The sequence below is a fragment of the Dendrobates tinctorius genome, unplaced genomic scaffold (genome assembly GCF_039654945.1).
Source record: "Dendrobates tinctorius isolate UK_male_01 unplaced genomic scaffold, ASM3965494v1 ptg000094l, whole genome shotgun sequence".
Classification (NCBI taxonomy): domain Eukaryota; kingdom Metazoa; phylum Chordata; class Amphibia; order Anura; family Dendrobatidae; genus Dendrobates; species Dendrobates tinctorius.
Genome location: NW_027361762.1, coordinates 13,518,747 through 13,534,088, shown reverse-complemented (window position 1 = coordinate 13,534,088; position 15,342 = coordinate 13,518,747). Strand labels below are relative to the sequence as shown.

The window sequence follows — 15,342 nt, the reverse complement described above, 5'->3', positions numbered from 1 at the left end:
GTGTTGATTTTTCAAAATTACATACCTTAGGGTCACCAAAAGACGTTCCTCAGCAGTAATTGCTCGACCTAGTTGTGTGTCCTGACTGTGATGGATCCTCGAGCACGTAGCAGTAAGTCATCCTCATGTACTCGAAAAACGTCTGAGGGTTTGCATGCAACTTGGTGTATAACGAGTGGTAGGCTCCACGGCTCTCTCGCACTTCAATGATGGGGTGTTGCCAGTAGCGACGACTACGTCTTCTCCATCTGTCTCTTCTTCTTTCTGTGTGTGCATGCGTTTGCATGCGTTTTGACATGCGTTTGCGCATGCATATAATACGCTGCGCACATATACTCAAATGTGAACTTAAGGGCCTGTAACACTAAGCGATATCGCTATCAATATCGCTATAACGTCACTGGTTTTTGTGACGTTATAGCGATATTGCTAGCGATATCACTATGTCTGATACTTACCTCTGACCGCTCCCCCGCTGGGTATCGCTGATCGCGCGAGAACATCCTGGGCCATTTCTCATCGTCAGCTTCCTGCTGGGCTTCCTGCTGTGGAGACGAGCAACGCATGGACGCGTGCGTGAGGACGTCAGGATCGCCATGTCTGACAGGTAAATAGCGACCCCCGACCCCTGCGATGTCGCTGGAGAGACCTGCCTGTGTGGCAGCTCACTAGCGACCACTTAGCAATGCACCAGCGATCCTGACCGCGTCATATCGCTGGTCGGGATCGCTGGTGCATCGCTAAGTGTGACAGTACCTTTTGCCCTATTTGTACGAACAGTGTGGTGCTGCCAGGAGACCCCATTTCCTAATCTAAATTGTTTGTGCTAGTATTGCGGTGCAGGCAGGAGGCCATATTTCCTAATCTAACTTGTTTGCTAAAAGTGTGGTGCAGGCAGGAGGCCACATTTTTTAATCTAACTTGTTTGTACTAATACTGTGGTGCAGGCAGAATTCTACATTTCCTAATCTAAATCATTTGTGCTAATACTGTGGTGCAGTCACCAGGCCACATTTCCTAATCTACCGTATATAATCGAGTATAAGCTGACCCAAGTATAAGCTGAGGCACCTAATTTTGCCACAAAAAACTGGGTAAGCTTATTGATTCAAGTATAAGCCGGGTATGCATTGTCCCCTCATCCCTGTCCTGGTATGCATGGCTCCCTGTCCCCGTCATTATATGCATGGCTGCCCAGTCCCTGTCATTGTGTGCATGGCTCCCCCGTCCCTGTCGTTGTATGCATTGCTCCCCATCCCTGTTGTATGCATGGCTCCCCAGTCCCTATTTTGGTATGTATTGCTTTCCAGTCCCTGCCATTGTATGCGTGGCTCTCCGGTCCCTGTCGTTGTATTCATGGCTCTCTGGTCCCTGTCGTTGTATGCATGGCTCCCCGGACCCTATTTTGGTATGCATGGCTCTCCAGTCCCTGCTATTGTATGCATAGCTCTCCGGTCCCTGTCGTTGTATTCATGGTTCTCCGGTCCCTGTCATTGTATGCATGTTTCATATTTAAAAAAAAACATCCTACTCACCTTCCTGCGCATCTCGTTCCGATGCCAGCAGCTCTTCCTGCTGAGGGATCATGTGGCCCCTCTCATTAAGGTAATGAATTTGCACTTCACGCCTATGGGAGTGGAGAGGCATGCATATTCATTACCTTAATGAGCGGCGCCACGTGATTGCTAGGCAGAGGAAGAGCTGCTGGCACCGGAACCAACGAGATGCTGTGAGGGTGCCGGGGCCACTGAGATGCTGTGAGGGTGAGTTGGATGTCTTCTGAAAGCCGTCAGCTGTGGATGTCACTGTGTGCACTATAAGAGAAATGAATATTCTTTTCTCTTTAGCAGCGGGCACAGTGACACCCACAGCCACCATCTCCTGCCTCTGTGACCCGCTACTCTGCTGCTCCCCCTTCCCTGCCAGCCGTCTGGGACAATTGACTCATGTGTAAGCCAAGGGGGGCATTTTCAGCACAAAAAAAGTGCTGAAAAACTCAGCTTGTACACAAGTATATATGGTAAATAGTTTGTGATAATAGTGTGGTGCAGGCAGGAGGCCACATTTATTATTCTAACTCATTTGTACTAATATTGCAATGTAGGCAGGAGTGTTGTGAGTTCATTCTCTGGTTCACCAGTTGTGAGTTCCCCTTCCAGACTCCCTCTGGTGGTGACAGGAGGTGGTGAGGCTGGTTTGATCGGTGGAGGTCTGCCACCTGAGAATGAGGATGACGATTGGACCTCAGGATTCTCAGATTAGATTTAAGACAGCCGACGCCCTGTTCAGTTGCTGGTGATTCCTTCTGGCTTGTCAGCTCTTGGTTTTCGGCTCTGTTCCAGTCATCTAAAGCTAAGTTTTTCTGCTAATGTTCACACTTGATTTTGTTGGTCTGTTCAAGTTTTTTGTGTGGTCAGCCAGCCCCTGCTGGGGGCTGTGCTGAATTTCCACTCTTAGGCTAATTTCACACTTGCTTTTTTTTCCAGCGCGTTTTTAGCGCAAAAAAACGCATAGAAAAAACGCATACAAATGCTGCGTTTTTTTCAAGCATTTTTATGAGCATGCATGAAAAAAACGCAGTGTTTTTATGCGTTTGTATGCGTTTTTAGTGCGTTTTTACCGCGTTTGCGTTTTTTTCCAACATTAGGTGGCCCCTCACACTAACCCAAACCATGACTTTACTAACCCTAACCCTAACCCTGACCCTGACCCTGACCCTAACCCTAACCCTGACCCTAACCCTAACCCTGACCCTAGCCCTAAACCCCCTTAACTAACCCTAACTCTAACCCAAACCCCTAAATTCCATTGTCCAACTAATGGTAAAAAAAAAAACGCATGCGCAAAAAAACGCATACATAAGCATGCCAATGCGCACATATGCGCACCCATAGACTTATAATGGGTGTCTTGCTGTAAAAAAACGCATTGCGTGCGCATGCGTTTTTTTGAGGCAAGTCGGACGCTCAAAAAATGCAACAGGATGCATTTTGTGCGCCCGAGCGCATACCGCAAAAAAACGCATGCGCGGAAAAACGCATACAAACGCATGTGTATGCGCACATAAGCGCATCCCATGCAAAGTATAGGAAAAAAACATAGGAAACTGGCTCCCAGCGTTGCTGATCATTGCTCTCCCACTGCCAAACACAATGCGTGCTGGCCAGCGGGAGACCAATGATCAAAAAACGGCCCAGGATGGTCAAGCGCGATCAGCGATACCCGGCAGGGGGGGCCGGTCGCTCATGTGTGTCACACACAGCGAGATCGCTGTGGCATCACAAAATTAGCGATCTCACTGGCTATCTCACTGTGTGTGATGGGGCCCTAACTCGTTTGTGCTAATAGTGTGGTGCAGGCAGGAGGCCACATTTCCTTATCTAAATCATTTGTGCTAATAATGTATTGCAGGCACTGTGGTCCAGACACACTATCTCAGCAAATAAATACTAACATAAATACTGATTGTTAATTTAGTGTACTGAAAGCTCCACTGAACAAACATCTTCTTGTCCTATCCAAAGACAGCTGATAACATCTGTTACTGGACAGACTACATGACTACCTTTCTTTACCAGCCGCACAGCGGTACTCCTTGTTGATGAGAGTCAGAAAGAGCAAAGGCTCCAGTAGAAGGCAAGCGCTTCATCAAGTGGCCTCTCCTCTTCCTCCAGCTTAATGTCCCACACAGTAAAATCCACAGAGATGGCAACCCAATTACCTTTGTTTCCTCCCACGTCTCAACTCTCCAACCGCCCAACTGACTGAGGGGGACCAGTGTACATGCATGAACTGGCACATGCACCATAAACATACTTTTGCGACCCAAAATACTTTGGGATTCTTCACATTTCATTATGCCTTGCACACTGTCAAGGCACTCAGGGCCAGAGGCAGCAAAACAACACCAAAATATCTTTGTACGTTGTAAATGGGGAGTACTCACTTGGCTGGTTGCTGAGGAATATACCGGGACATTCAGGGTTAAAAAGTCCATTCAGTTTATTTTAACACAGCATAAACCACTCTCCAGGAACTTCCTAACGCGCAGCCCCCTGTGTACGTACTATGGATTACTGTCCATTGACTGTCAATGACCACACAGGTTCCCGGATACCTCTTATCCTCAGAGGCAACCTACCAACACTTCTCGCTGACCCCGGTCAATATCACTCACGGTTGCCAAGCCATCCTCTCCAGAGGTATATCACATGCATCCTCACTCTGGCTCAGACTCGCCAGCACTGCCACCTGTCCCAACAAACATAGGCTCCATCTTGTTGAAACAAACCCATTAAGGGGGGTGTGTAGGTGACTGGACCCACCCATCTACTCCGAGTCACCTGGAAGCCTGTCCAACATATTATCAACCCTCAGCAGCAGATCTGTTGAGCCAAACAAGTTCAGGTTTCCATCACAGAGGCCACCCACCTAAATGATACATACCACCCATTAAACACATAACCAGTCGCCATACCACAACGTCCACCATATTTCACTGGAACTACTGTGTTCTTTTATTTGTAGGCCTCATTCCATTTACAGTAAACAGTAGATGATAAGCTTAAGCAAAAAACTATCTTTGTCTCATCTGTCCACAAAACACCTGCTGGCCCTCTATAGATTTTGAGGGCCACCTACTGGGCCTCCAAGTTTCAAACTTTACAGTATTAAAATGAAAAAGAAAATGTGCCCACCTCAGATGGGCATAGTTCAAATTTCCCATTGAATTTCATTTATTTGTTACTCAGGTCGAGCACCTGAGCATTACGATTTGCTTGACTCGAGAAACGAGTACCCGAGCATTTTAGTGCTCACTCATCACTAATAAATAACACTAACGTTTGACATAAAATTAATAGTTTTATAAGTTTTAAATATATTAATATATTTGTAACATAATATAAACTGCAAAAAATGTCTGCATTACTTTACATCTATTTTAAAATTCCCAATTTTAAAAAAATGGCAGCATTCCAATTAATTGGGAAAAATAGAGTGTTTTATGTGTCCTCACAAAATAATGTTTTAACTTGAACTCCTGAGAATCTTTTTCAAGCAAAAAAAAAATCTAGGGGCTGGATCTGAGACGCTGCTGTGTGTGAGCAAATACGAATCCCTATATTACCCCTTTTTCACAGATAAATTCGAGAGCTGAACTTTTAAAAAAATTTGTATGTTTAGTCATGGGACCGGAAGGTTTGCAGCTCTCGAGTTTTGTAAAATTTGGATTTGGATTACACTCCGATGTATTATATCCTGCTGTAGATTTCATATAAGATTTTAATCATAGAAATAGAAAGATCTAGAAAACAAACAGAATGATCTAGAAACAGCAGCAGAGTGAGAACCCGATTATTAGCAGGAACAAGGACGAGTCCTCCCTTCCCCCAGTGCAGGGCTTTACATAACCAATAACCATCCCTCCCCCACACAGAGCAGAGGCTGAGCGCTGAGCCTATCCCTCCCCACCGCAAGGCTAGAAACATGAGAGCACACAAAGGAGAGCTCAGAGAGAGAGAGCGCCACTCCCTCACTATGGAAGTGTGCAATAACCATGGAGCCTGTGCCTCCTCCTTATACAGGGGATTAGGAGCAGCACAGAGTCCGTGCCCCCCCCCCACATTACAGATGAGTCACACAGATATAATACACCACCTCCCTATGACCTACAAAAAGAAATGTGCAGCATGTCCGGCCTGTCACACCCGTATATATGACACGGATATAAAAGCTATCCCTCCCCAGCACACAACTGAGTCATGTGAATGTCTGCTGTATCCTGCACATGTGACATGTACAGATGAACCGTACCCACCTCTAATGCTTCCATGGCTGCATCTAATATATAAGGAAAAGCAGAAAGACTCTAACCAGCATATCCACAGCAATACATGCAGGAGGTAGTCATAGTCCAGTCCTGTTAACCCCTTAGTGACAGAGCCATTTTGCAGCTTAATGACCAGGCCAATTTTTACAATTCTTACCACTGTCACTTTATGAGGATACAACTCTGGAACGCTTTAATGGATACTGCTGATTCTGAGATTGTTTTGTCATGACATATTGTACTTCATGTTACTGGTAAAATTTTGCAATTTTCAAACTTATGCCCTTAAATCAGAGAGATGTGTCACACAAATTTCTTAATGAATAACATTTACCACATGTCTACTTTACATCAGCACAATTTTGGAAACAAATTTTTTTTTTTGTTAGGAAGTTATAAGGATTAAAAGTTGACCAGCAATTTCTCATTTTTACAACAAAATTTACAAAACCATTTTTTTTAGTGACCACATCATAGTTAAAGTCATTTTGAGGGGTGTACATGACAGAAAATACCCAAAAGTGACACCATTCTAAAAACTAGACCACTCAAGGTGCTCAAAACCACATTTGAGAAGTTTAGTAACCCTTTACGTGCTTCACAGGAACTAAAGCAATGTGGAAGGAAAAAATTAACATCTAACTTTTTTTTGCAAAAAATTTACTTCAGAACCAATTTTTTCTATTTTTACAAGTGTTAAAAGAGAAAACAAACCACAAAATTTGTTGTGCAATTTCTCCTGAATACGCCGATACTCCATATGTGGGGGTAAACCACTTTTTGGCGCACGGCAGAGGTCGCAAGGGAAGGAGCGCTATTTGACTTTTTCCAACGCAGAATTGGCTGGAATTGAGATCAGACGCCATGTTGCTGTCAGAGAGCCCCTGATGTGCCTAAACAGTGGAAACCCCCAACAAGTGGCCCCATTTTGGAAACTAGACCCCTTAAGGAACTTATCTAGATGTGTGGTGAGCACTTTGAACCCCCAGGTGCTTCACAGAAGTTTATAATGCAGAGTCGTTAAAATAAAAAAAATCACTTTTTTTTCCTCAAAAATGATTTTTTTAAGCTATGTTTTATTTTCTCAGGGGTAACAGGAGAAATTGGACCACAAAAGTTGTTGTGCAATTTGTCCTGAGTACACCGATACCCCATATATGAGGGGGAACCAACAACAAGAAAATAGGGGGGGAAGCCAGCACTGCTTAAGGTTAGAACGCATATATTGAAGTGCATATGCACATAATATCCAGCTGTATTCAAAAATGAGATATTTGGCAAAAAAATTGATCAATTCAATTGAGCCACCCCGCCGCGCCAAGGCAATCTCATGTGGGGGGTCCTACTCTACATTTATAATAAATACTGTGCAATTACGGCCTCCTAAGAGCATGACCACATCAAGTGCAATCTGTACCTGAACATTGCTGGATCGCTCCCATGAAGCCAGATGAAGGCCAACCAGGTCTGAACACAGACATATCAGGATTGACCTCCACACATTGCCCAACCAGCAAACATAGATGAAGGGCGATGTTGGCCCAGACACAGGTGCACAATTAAATAAAGCTTGGGGCAGGGCGGGGCTGCCGTGTGTGTGCACAGCAGCCTAGATCCATCATAATGAACACAGAAAAATTTATAGCGGACATAGCCAAGCGTGCACGGCAACAGTGGTGGTGAGCCACAAACCAACAACAAGAAAATAGGGGGGAAGCCAGCACTGCTTAAGGTTAGAACGCATATATTGAAGTGCATATGCACATAATATTCAGCTGTATTCAAAAATGAGATATTTGGCAAAAAAATTGATCAATTCAATTGAGCCACCCCGCCGCGCCAAGGCAATCTCATGTGGGGGGTCCTACTCTACATTAATAATAAATACTGTGCCATTACGGCCTCCTAAGAGCATGACCACATCAAGTGCAATCTGTACCTGAACATTGCTGGATCGCTCCCATGAAGCCAGATGAAGCAAGTGCAGATGAAGGCCAACCAGGTCTGAACACAGACATATCAGGATTGACCTTCACACATTGCCCAACCAGCAAACATAGATGAAGGGCGATGTTGGCCCAGACAATGTGTGGAGGCCATTCCTGATATGTCTGTGTTCAGACCTGGTTGGCCTTCATCTGCACTTGCTTCATCTGGCTTCATGGGAGCGATCCAGCAATGTTCAGGTACAGATTGCACTTGATGTGGTCATGCTTTAGATGTATTTAGGAGGCCGTAATGGCACAGCATTTATTAAAAATATATAGAGTAGGACCCCCCATATGAGATTGCCTTGGCGCGGCGGGGTGGCTCAATTGAATTGATCAATTTTTTTGCTAAATATCTCATTTTTGAATACAGCTAGACATTATGTGCATATGCACTCCAATTTATGCGTTCTAACCTTAAGCAGTGCTGGCTTCCCCCCCTATTTTCTTGTTGTTGGTTTGTGGCTCACCACCACTGTTGCCGTGCACGCTTGGTTATGTCCGACGTAATTTTTCTGTGTTCATTGTGATGGATTAGGCTGCTGTGCACACACACGGCAGCCCCACCCTGCCCCAAGCTTTATTTAGTTGTGCACCTGTGTCTGGACCAACATCGCCCTTCATCTATGTTTGCTGGTCAGGCAATGTGTGGAGGCCATTCCTGATATGTCTGTGTTCAGACCTGGTTGGCCTTCATCTGCACTTGCTTCATCTGGCTTCATGGGAGCGATCCAGTAATGTTCAGGTACAGATTGCACTTGATGTGGTCATGCTCTAGATGTATTTAGGAGGCCATAATGGCACAGCATTTATTAAAAATATATAGAGTAGGACCCCCCATATGAGATTGCCTTGGCGCGGCGGGGTGGCTCAATTGAATTGATCAATTTTTTTGCTAAATATCTCATTTTTGAATACAGCTAGACATTATGTGCATATGCACTCCAATTTATGCGTTCTAACCTTAAGCAGTGCTGGCTTCCCCCCCTATTTTCTTGTTGTTGGTTTGTGGCTCACCACCACTGTTGCCGTGCACGCTTGGTTATGTCCGACGTAATTTTTCTGTGTTCATTGTGATGGATTAGGCTGCTGTGCACACACACGGCAGCCCCACCCTGCCCCAAGCTTTATTTAGTTGTGCACCTGTGTCTGGACCAACATCGCCCTTCATCTATGTTTGCTGGTCAGGCAATGTGTGGAGGCCATTCCTGATATGTCTGTGTTCAGACCTGGTTGGCCTTCATCTGCACTTGCTTCATCTGGCTTCATGGGAGCGATCCAGTAATGTTCAGGTACAGATTGCACTTGATGTGGTCATGCTCTAGATGTATTTAGGAGGCCATAATGGCACAGCATTTATTAAAAATATATAGAGTAGGACCCCCCATATGAGATTGCCTTGGCGCGGCGGGGTGGCTCAATTGAATTGATCAATTTTTTTGCTAAATATCTCATTTTTGAATACAGCTAGACATTATGTGCATATGCACTCCAATTTATGCGTTCTAACCTTAAACAGTGCTGGCTTCCCCCCCTATTTTCTATGAGGGGGAACCACTATTTGGGTGCATGGGAGAGCTTGGAAGGGAAGGAGTGCCATTTTGGAAGGCAGACTTTGATGGAATGTTCTGCGGTCTTCACGTTCAGTTTGCAGAGCCCCTGATGTGCCTAAACAGTAAAATCCCCCCACAAGTGACCCCATTTTGGAAACTAGACCCTCGAAGGAACTTATCTAGATGTGTGGTGAGCAGTTTGAACTCATAAGAGCTTCACAGAAGTTTATAAACGCAGAGCAGTGAAAATAAAAAATCTTTTTTCTTCCTCAAAAATGATTTTTTAGCCCGATATTTTTTATTTTCCCAAGGGTAACAGGAGAAATTAGGCCCCAAAAGTTGTTGTGCAATTTGTCCTGAGTACGTTGATACCCGATATGTAAGGGGGAACAACTGTTTGGGCAAATGGGAGAGCTTGGAAGGGAAGGCGCGCCATTTTGGAATGCAGACTTTGATGGAATGTTCTGCGGGCATCATGTTGCGTTTGCAGAGCCCCTAATGTACCTAAACCGTATAAACACCCCACAAGTGACCCCATTTTGGAAACTAGACCCCCCAAGGAGCTTATCTAGATGTGTGGTGAGCACTTTGAACCCCCAAGTGCTTCACAGAAGTTTATAACGCAGAGCTGAGATAATAACATTTTTTTTTCCACAAAAGCTATTTTTTTAGCTCCCAATTTTTATTTTCCCAAAGGTAATAGGAGAAATTAGACCCCAAAAGTTGGTAAATAGTGGAAACCCCTCAATTCTTGCTCCAACCCTAACCCCCATCACACTCCTAACCCTAATCCCAACCCTAACCCTAACCCTAATTCTAACCCTAACAATAACCCTAGCCCTAACCCTAACTCTAATTCCAACCCTAACCCTAATTCTAACCCTGACCTTGATTCCAACCCTAACCCTAATTCTAACCCTAATTCTAACCCTAACCCCAGCCCTAAACCTAGCCATAACCCTAGCCCTAGCCCTAACCCCAACCCTAACCCTAATAGAAAAATGAAAAAAAAAAAACTTTCCTTATTTCATTATGTGTGCCTAACTAAGGGGATGATAAACGGGGGGGTTATTTACTATTTTTTTATTTTTATCACCATGATAGTTTATCACAGTGATCAAATGAAGGAATGGAATCTGCCAGCCGGAGCTTGCAGAATCGTGGCGGGCACACTGCGCATGCACCCACCATTTTCTTCCAGATCCAAGATGGCGGCGCCCACCGGAGGAGGCAGTAGGGACCCAGGACCACCGGGAAGGGATCCAGGACCATCGGGAAGTATCGGGGGGGATCAGGAACCCTATTTCTCTCTCCTCTGATGTGCGATCACATCAGAGGAGAGAGAAATTAAATGCAAAATCGCGCCTTTATTTGGCAGTCGCCATTATAGGGTTAATAACGTCGATCGCAAAAGCGTGGTCGTTATTAACTGACCTGATTCACGTTCTCTGGGGTCTTGGCTACCCCCGGCAGCCGAGACCCCGGAGAAAATCCGACACTGGGGGGCGCTGTTTACTTTCTCCACAGCGCCGTAAATTCACGGCGCTGTGGTTTAAGTACCCTTAACTACCACCGTTAAAAGACGTATCGGCGGTCATTAAGGGGTTAAAGAGGTCTTCTCTAGTGAAGAGCGAGTATACTCATTGCTCGGGTTTTCCCAAGCATGCTCTGGTGTCCTTTGAGTATTTTGGCGTGCTCAGAGATTTAGTTTCTGTCGATGCAGCTGCATGATTTGCGGTTGCTAGACAGCCTGAATACATGGGATTCCCTAACAAACAGGCATTCCCCACATGTATTCAGGCTGTCTAGCAGCCGCAAGTCATGCCGCTGCATCCACTCAAACTAAATCTCCGAGCACGCCAAAATACTCTGAGGACACCCGAGCATGCTCGGGAAAACCCGAGCAATGAGTATACTCGCTCATCACTAGTCTTCTCACATTTGGAAGTTATCCTTTATTCGTGGGATAGGTGATAGCTTCCTCATCACTGGGACCCTCACTGATCCCAAGAACGAGGCATCAGCTCTATTCATTCTTATGGGAATCCCACAGATCAGCTGAGAGCAGAGCTTACCTATCTCCGACAGACCCATTAAGAATGAATAAAGTGGCAGTGCACATGATCGCACACCACTTTTTCAGAACCCCGAGTCTCATGATTGCTGGGGGCATCAGCAGTCGGACCCCCAGTGATCAGGAACAGATAAAACTTCACAGTACAGATATGGTTCCATGCACTGGGATTTGTTGTTCAGCCCTTGCAGAACTCTGCTGATAACACAACTCTATATGGACCTGGTAGAGATTCTGTGCTTCATCACTTGCTGAACAGACAGGATAACAATGAGTAATCAGTAGAGTTGAGCGAAACGGGTCGAAAAATTTCAAAAGTCGCCGACCTTTGGCAAAGTCGGGTTTCATGAAACGAAACCCGACCCTAGGATGAGGTCGGCCACGAGGTCGGCGACTTAAGCGCCAAAGTCGCGTTTCAAAAGTTTGTTTTGCGCCCTTTTTCAGCCAATCAGGATCCACGGACACTGTGGGCAACGTGATGACATAGGCAGGGGTCACCACCATCTTTCAGAAGGGCATGCAAGTGATTGGCTTGCTTTGGTGGGCGTCACAGGGGGTATAAAAGGGCGTGCACGCCGACCGCCATGTTACTCATGCTGATCTCAGAATAGGGAGAGCTGCTGCTGATTTTGTAGGGAGAGCGTTAGGCAGGGAAGAAGACACCAAAAACTGCTTCTGCTGCTAGCGATTTTGCCAGTACAACACACCAGTCACTGTGTGTGCAGTGCAAGTGGAGGCTATATTTTGCTGGATCAGCGGTGTTGGTTGTTAGGCTGCCTTCTAAGGCTTCCTGACGGCTGCATTGCTGTTTACCCACTGCTCTGCAAACTGCTTTTTTAAAAGCAATCCCAATTTTTTTTTTTTTCCTGGTGAGGTACTGAGCGTGCATTTTTTCACACCATACAGCGGTGCACACTCCTCACACAGTACCGTGTAACGGATGTTATCACAGCCACAGTGAAGCTGTGTGTCACTCTGTAAGGTTAAGTCAAGGACATGTTCCGTTCTTACAGACCTGCACCTTCTAGTTTTGTCAGGCTTTCAAACAGTTAAATATATTTGCTGTTTGATCACATTCAAAACTATAGAGAGACAGCGTGTGTCAGTCCGTATACTTAAAAAACACGGAGCTTGACAATTTTACATACACCGGACAGCCGTGTACGTGCACGCTCCTCTCTCAGTACCGTGTAACGGTTGTTATCACAGCCACAGTGAAGCTATCTGTGTGTCGCTCTGTAAGGATAAGTCGAGGACATGTTCCGTTCTTACAGACCTGCACCTTCTAGTTTTGTCTAGTTTTCAAACAGTTAAATATATTTGCTGTTTGATCACATTCAAAACTATAGAGAGACAGCGTGTGTCAGTCCGTATACTTAAAAAACACGGAGCTTGACAGTTTTACATACACCGGACAGCCGTGTACGTGCACGCTCCTCTCTCAGTCCCGTGTAACGGCTGTTATCACGGCCACAGTGAAGATGTGTGTTGCTCTGTAAGGATAAGTCGAGGACTTGTTCCGTTCTTACAGACCTACACTCTAGGGAGATTCCTATTCTGCCCAATTCTATATACACCTTGTAGTTTGTCATACACTAGCCAATTTCTGCCTGTGACATAGCGCTGTGATATTCACTGGGTCTCACACAACCCAAAAGTGTCCAGTGTCCACAAGTGTGTGCAGAAATTCAAAATCTCCGTTATCCTCTAGAGACATTTTTCACACCTGCGACATCGAGCCTGTGACATAGCGCTGTGATATTCAGTGGGCCTCACACAATCCAAAAGTGTCCAGTGTCCACAAGTGTGTGCAGAAATTCAAAATCTCCGTTATCCTCTAGTGACATTTTTCACACCTGCGACATCGAGCCTGTGACATAGCGCTGTGATATTCAGTGGGCCTCACACAATCCAAAAGTGTCCAGTGTCCACAAGTGTGTGCAGAAATTCAAAATCTCCATTATCCTCTAGAGACATTTTTCACACCTGTGACATCGAGCCTGTGACATAGCGCTGTGATATTCAGTGGGCCTCACACAATCCAAAAGTGTCCAGTGTCCACAAGTGTGTGCAGAAATTCAAAATCTCCCCGTCCTATAGACACCTTTTACCTTGTTTTACATTGCTATATAGTTTGTTGGATTTTGTCTACATTTCTACCAAAAATGAGGAAGGCTGGTGGAAGAGGCCGTGGAATTGGGCGGGCGTTGGCAGCTGGTAATGATGGTGTTGGTGGTGGATCTGATGGTAGTGGCAAAAGCAAAATAAGACCGAATGCAGGAGGTGTTGAGCCTGCGTCATCGTCTGGCTCCACAAGGCCTCGAAGGCTTAGTTTTCTAGGAGTTGGCAAACCGCTTTTAAAGCCAGAGCTTCAGGAAAAAGTTTTGTCTTACATTGCTGACTCAGCCTCCAAATCTATCGCCTCCTCTTCTGAAGTTGTAAAAAATAAAAGCACTGAGTCGTCATTGGAGGCTCATGTTCTTGAACCACACCTTTCCTTGTGTCCTTCACCCCAACCAAGATTGAAGGATGACGCAGGCCATACTACTGATTCCTCCATGGAGCTGTTTTCACATACCATGCCTGGATTATCAAGTGAAATGGTGAATTACCCAGGCCAAGATGAATCTGACATGGAGTGCACTGATGCACAGCCGCTGATAGATGATTCTGCTGGTACATTCACTCAGAGCACTACATTGTCCTCGCAGTGTACAGAGCCAGATTCTGACCCTGATGAGACTCAGGTGCCCCTTCCCGCACACTATACCACCATACACGGTGACACAGAGGAAGGTGCACATGACATAGAAGAGGAGGTGATGGATGACCCAGTTGTTGACCCAGATTGGCATCCATTGGGGGAAGAGGGTGCTGCTTCCAATAGCTCAGATGAGGAGGAGAAGCATCCACAGCAGACATCGACATCGCAACAGCTGTTATCTGGCATGTCCGGAGCAGTCCAAAAATGGGTTACAAAAACCAAAAGAGTTGCAGGACAGCAAGGCCAGATGGTCAAAATATCACAGCGTGCTAGGCCGCAAAATGTCTGCCAAAGTAGGAAGAGTGCAGTGTAGCACTTTTTTGAACAAAATCCTCATGATCAGGCCAATGTTATCTGTAAGAAGTGCGCAAAGACCTTTAGCTGAGGGAAAAATCTGAAAAATTTGAATACCAGTTGCATGCTTAGACATTTAACCAGCATGCACTTGCAAGCGTGGACACAACACCAAACCTCAAGTACCACATGTGCAACTGATCACAAAGAAGGTAGTCAGTAACGCTACATTGTTTCCCCCACTGTAAGCCCACCGGTTAGCACAGCAGCAAATGTTGAGGTGTCGTTGCAAGGCCACAGCAGTCAGGGAATCCCACTGTTATATCAACGAAAGACTGAATCTAGGCCATCAGAAAGAACACCAACTCCATCACCATCATCAACCCTCTCTCAGTCCGCCCTGTCCACCGCTAACTTCCACCATATGCAGCTCTCAAGTCCAGCTCACCCTCCCAGACACTATGAGTAGGTCAAGAAAGTACTCAGTCTCTCATCCGCGTACACTGGGTTTGAAGGCCCACATTGCCAAACTAATCTCGTTAGAGATGATGCCCTATCGGATGGTGGAAAGCGCAGCTTTCCGTGAACTCATGGCCTATGCAGTACCACGCTATGACCTACCCAGTCGCCACTTCTTCTCTCGCAAAGCCATCCCAGCCCTCCACCATCATGTGAAAGACCGCATTGTCCATGCACTCAAGCAGTCAGTGAGTGGAAAGGTGCACCTCATAACTGATGCATGGTCCAGTCGGCATGGCCAGGGCCGTTACGTGTCCATCACTGTGCACTGGGTTAATGTGGTGGATGCAGGGTCCACAGGGGACAGCGGTGGTGGGACA

The 15,342-nt window shown here is 45.8% G+C and overlaps 1 long non-coding RNA gene across 1 annotated transcript in view; it reads left to right on the top strand.

The window, feature by feature from the left end:
- The first annotated feature begins 8,969 nt into the window (after positions 1-8,969).
- LOC141098731 (uncharacterized) overlaps positions 8,970-15,342 on the top strand; it is a 58,015-nt gene continuing 51,642 nt past the window's right edge. Inside the window, exon 1 of the long non-coding RNA XR_012234338.1 lies at positions 8,970-9,110. This is a non-coding gene — a long non-coding RNA (uncharacterized lncRNA). The remainder of the gene's footprint in view (positions 9,111-15,342) is intronic.